The sequence below is a fragment of the Citrus clementina genome, unplaced genomic scaffold (assembly GCF_000493195.1).
Source record: "Citrus clementina cultivar Clemenules unplaced genomic scaffold, Citrus_clementina_v1.0 scaffold_1, whole genome shotgun sequence".
Classification (NCBI taxonomy): Eukaryota; Viridiplantae; Streptophyta; class Magnoliopsida; order Sapindales; family Rutaceae; genus Citrus; species Citrus x clementina.
The window spans coordinates 20,412,413-20,417,895 of NW_006263303.1; the positions used below are offsets into that span (position 1 = coordinate 20,412,413).

General features: G+C 29.4%; 1 pseudogene; it reads right to left on the reverse strand.

Annotated features, from left to right (window-relative positions):
* Nucleotides 1–8: 8 nt before the first annotated feature.
* Nucleotides 9–1,881, reverse strand: LOC112095724 (annotated as a pseudogene).
* Between the last annotated feature and the right edge of the window lie 3,602 nt (nt 1,882–5,483).

Consider the following 5,483-nt stretch of genomic DNA (forward strand, 5'->3'; position numbering starts at 1 on the left):
AGAGATTGCTATTCCATTTCATAATGGGAAATTTGACAATAAAAATGATAATAATCTTGAGCATGAGATCCTAAATTAATGATGAGTGATTCAAACCTCTCAATAGCTGAAGTAAAAAGCTCAAGTTCTTCAATTTTGCCATACACATCATAGATATCATCAATAACAGAAGTCATGGAGATCACTTTCGTCAATATTCTTCTTGCAAATGAATATTGGGGCTCGAAATACACTCCTAATATCCAAAAGTAGCACTCTGCAACTCTATCTCTTATGAAAGGTAGCTTATGTGCAAAGTCTAATTCTTTCCACCACCTAAATGAGACAGCCATTTAGAAATTATTCTTCCTTCAAAATTGAAAACCTTAATTAAGTATGCTCATAGCGGAATTGAAATCATTTTTAGAACTTATTTATTTACCTTGAAATATCACCGAGTTCCTTCTGGTGAAGCTTTTGCAATTTGTTAAAATCTAACTTTGCAAAAGTTAACAGAGCTTCATTGTGGGGAGATTCTTCTTGATAGATAGGAATGTACTGTCTTGCCTCAAGCCTTTGTAAGCCCCTGTGGATAGGCTGAACTAAGGCATGTTTGACTTGTTCAACAAGTGGAGACCTGATTTGATGAGTCGCTATTGACTCTAGGTGACTAGTGGTGAAAGCAAGCGCTTCATCTAGTATATCTTCTTCATGTACCCCGAGATGCGTAGCTTCATACAAGCTTAACATTCCTCGAACATCTTTCGCAAGAGATGTTTTAAAGTTCCCATCCGTGTCTTTGAACTTTTTGAACACATCTGCTACACAACTTAAATATTTAGTGGTTGGACAAAAGCTGGCTGTACCGACAGTAGTACCATATATTTTTATTTTTTATCTACGAAAAAACTTGACAAACTAGAGAGCTTTTTACATAAATTATAAAAAACAACTGGTTAGAGGACATATAAGCCTTAATCCATGAAAGCATGATGATCGTCGTACAAAAGACTGAACAAAAATAACAAATGCATTTATATACGCCTGAACAGCGAAGCAGCATCTCAAGTGAGAGCTGAACACTTGAGTTTCATGCTCCTAAAAGTTGGATATAATTAAAGATGAATGAGATTTTAGAAGATATTTAACTAGTGGAATAAGTGAGAAAAAGGCATACCAGCGGAAATTTTATAGCCATTTTGTCTAAGTAATCGAAAATGAAGAGAGATATAATAGAGCTCATCATTTTCATTATCACAAAGATCAGAGTCTTGGGAAGCCTTTATGCATCTTTCCCAATATTTCATCAATCTCACTTTCAAAATGGTAAGACACTCCTAAACGCTGAATTGCATCAATCAATTGAAGTGTACGTGAAGGCTTGTTATCAGCTTTTAGCATTCTTCTAATTTCTTTCTTCAGCTCTAGATGCTTTTACATTGCTGCCATCATCAGTTTCCTAAGAGGAAGAAATTCGAAGAAATGTAGCTATTAGTAGAGGGATAGAAATATTTTAGACCATGTATATATTATCCTATATATCGATCCAAAAACTAGCATATTCAATGCTATTATTATGTTGTTGTAGTACCAACAATTCCTTACTTGAATTGATTGGCACCTCCTCTATACATATTTATAAGAAAAATAAAAGGTTGCTAAGAGTAATACTGCTAAAGAATCATAAATGCTAATACAAGTGCGAGTTTAATGGTAGACGGAATATCATTTCCGAAGAATCATTTTACCTGGGTGTCACAAGTATATTGAAGGAAATGATCCCCCCAGATGCTTGGATGATAATTTGCAGAGCGACGAGTAGAATCTTTCCCAGCATTTTGGATAACTTTAGCAGGAGAGGCTGAAACTTCCAAAGACATTTTGTTTCTATTGCTTTCTGAAGGCTTTTGAGTTTTGAGAAGAAAAGGTTGCTAAAGCTAGTAATGTGTGTCTTTGTGCGTTCATGCTTCCGCATTTTATAGGCTTGCCTGAGAGAAGACGCAATAATAGAAATGATTAACATTATTTTCACGTTAAAAGTATCTTAATTTTTTAAAATATTTGGATTAATTCTATTTAGAAGTACCTTGAAAGATCGGTGTATGAATTTAATAATCCAATTCCAAAATGAAAACTAATCCAAACAAAGATTAAAAAAGAAAATGAAATTGAAAAACTGATTAGTAAGAATAAGAATGTTCACAGAGAAGGGAACTGACCCCACTCCTGTTTGACAAATAGGAAACATTCACCCCACCCCCAAAGTTTTAAAATACATCATAAACCTCATGACGCGTCATATAATTGTCATCCGTTTTTGTTTGCGGTTCACTAATGAGATTGATTTGTCCTGGTGATTGAGTCAGATTCATTAAGAATTATCCAATTAGTGCTGGGTAGAGTTTTTGGAGTATTTCGGAGGTGTAGCAGTTGATTACGATTAAGTATAATTTTTATGTTTTTCATGTCAAGAGATGTTGTAATTTTGGCGCTGCGTCTAAGCTAGCTCTTATCTGTTCGGGATTTAACATTTGGCAGACGAACGTCCCGCCCAAATTATATGTTTTCATTGAACTATTCCCCTTAATTATATTACACTTTATTAGAATTTTTTTTTTTATTCTTGGTGTTATATTAATAAATAAGAGCAATAACAGTAAAAGTTATAGAAAATAAAACTAACTGAACATATTCAAATACTCTTATTTCTATGTATATTAAATTCTAAAATCTTTAAAATAATTAATATAAATAATTTTGTAGTATTACATATCTATTGAATATAAAATAATATATAATACTTTTTAATTAAAAATTTTATCCATTATATCCCTACTTGTACTTCTATCCATATTTTTTCTACCTAAACATTTGAAAAAAAAAAAAAACTCTGATGACTAGATAAAAATTTATCTATTTTATAAATTCAAGTATAATTACGTTAATACTAATTGTAAAACAAAAATACAAGTGAATAGTATTGAAAAAAAATAAGTCAATTAAAACATTCACTATTTTAGTATTGAAATTATCTTACGATCTATTGTAGAAACTCCCACTCTAATGTCAAAATTTGCGTTATAAATATGAAACACATTTTGTTTTGGCAAAGCATGTCAATTGTACAGTGCATGCACATCTTTCTGGTTATAAATTTACATCATGAACTAATCTAAGTCGTGGGAACTTTAAAAAATTTAAAACGGTACAAAGTTAAAAAATTTAATTACTTACTAATCATTCGTATAAAAACAACCATCAATCATATTTTGCTTAGAATAAATGAATCGGAAAGGACAATGGTAGGTACAGTAAACCACTGTTCAAAAAATGAATTGGAAAGGACAATGGTAGGTACAGTATTCCGGTGTTCAATGGTTGGATTTTTTTCATATGTTTGTTGATTTTTTAACATTGTAAAGCATTGTACCTTTAGGAAGCGTTTATTGTGCCGCACTGTATTGAATTGTATTGTATCATAATAAAATATATTGTATTGGAATGTATTAAATAATACAGTACCATATTTGGTAGAATATGGAATGTATTATATATTTTTATTATTTATTATTAAATAGCTATTATTTATTTTTTAAATTAATATTATATGAATTTATTAAATATTTTAATTTTAAGTTAATTTATTATTTAGATTTATTAATAAAAATATAATTATCTGCAGTAGATTTCAGCATCTTTTCTTATTCATCAATTAAACATAAATTAATATGTTAAAGAAATATTATATTTGATTTGTATTGAATTTAATAACTAATATAAATAATAATTAAAATAGAAAAGGAGATGTGTAATTTAAACACCCAGGGGGAGGCGGGTCTTTTTTGCACCTCAATTGCCGCACAATCTTTTCAAGCCAGATAATTATTTTTTACAGCCAAACGCGAGTCCGAATTTATATTACAAGACAGACCCTTATAGACCCGCCCGTCAAACATACCCTTAAGGTATCATAAATAGACCGTAAGATAATTTCACAGCCACAAATATTTTGAAATAAATACTATTGTACGAACTCCCACTCTAATGTCAAAATTTGCGTTCATTGATGTGTGTTCAAGAAATATTAAATCTGGAGTAACAATTGACTTTCTGTGATTTTACAATATATAATTGTGATATAAATTTTTTATATCAACCTTAAACATATTATTACTTTAATTTTAATTAAATAAACAATGACATATTTTTAACGTTTCTTGACTAATAAATTATGTGATAATTGACGTGTCATTTCAGGAATTAAGTCTGAAATTTCATTGAGTGTCATTCAGATCAAAGTTGACCATGACACTCCCCTTTATGCTCTCCTGATTTCCAGTCAGCCAGCCACATTAAATTTCAGCCAACCCAAATTATCAATGTAATGTCAAAAATTTGTGTTCTAACTCACCATCATCAATAAATCACCATTAACTATTAAGGAACAGTGACTTTTTATATCGTTATTAGCCAGTTACAACTTACAACTAAGGAATCTAGAAGCCCATAAAGTGACAATAATATAATATCAGTGATTTGATCGGTTGGAGACCGGCTGCGACAAGTTAAATAAATGAAGTTCTCTCTCACTCGCTCTACCCACTCTCCCAAAACTTATTATTTTTTAAATTATATTGCTAATTATTGAATTTAATATTTAGTATTCAAAGATTATTGTAAATAAATATATTACATACTAGTTAAAATAAATTATTTAATTAAAATTTTGATATTGAATCATAAATTAAATACAAGCTAAAAATAATTTATTGAATAAAACTTTGATATTAGTAGCAAATATTATTTATAATAAAATAGTTAATCCGACATAAGCCATGTGGAAACGAGAACTAGCGTGCGTTTATTTTTCTAATTGAGGAATCAAAATGATTGATTATATTTACTTACTAACATTATTAAGCAACCAAAACACATTTTGGGTGGGGTAAGTAAATTTAGAAATGAGATATGGGAATCTTATTCCCATGCAGAGGTAGGAATAAAAGTGAGGGAATGGAAATAAGAATAAATAGACACTTTTATCCTTGAGGAAAATTTAATATTCCATTTTTACCTTATTTAAATATTAAATTATGATTACTACTACTATTATCACCATCATCTTTATAATTATTATAATAAAAGTAAAATAAAAATTATTACCATTACTATTATTTTTATTATAATAATAATGGTAATAATAATAATTAAAAATAGCAATAGTAGTAGTACTAGTAATAATAATTATTACTATCATTAGAAAAGCAATAATGTTAGTTGTAATAATAATTAATAATAAAAGTAATAGTAATACTAATATTAATAGCAATTGTTGACACCAAAATAATAATAATAATAGCAATAATAATTACTACTATTGCCTATCAGATCCTAATGCCAACATTTGAATTTGTTTATATGGAAAGACGGTTTTTGCCTTGATCTTGTCAATTGAACTGAAAGTGGCGATCGCGAATAGCGAACACCTGCAACCACATAAACGG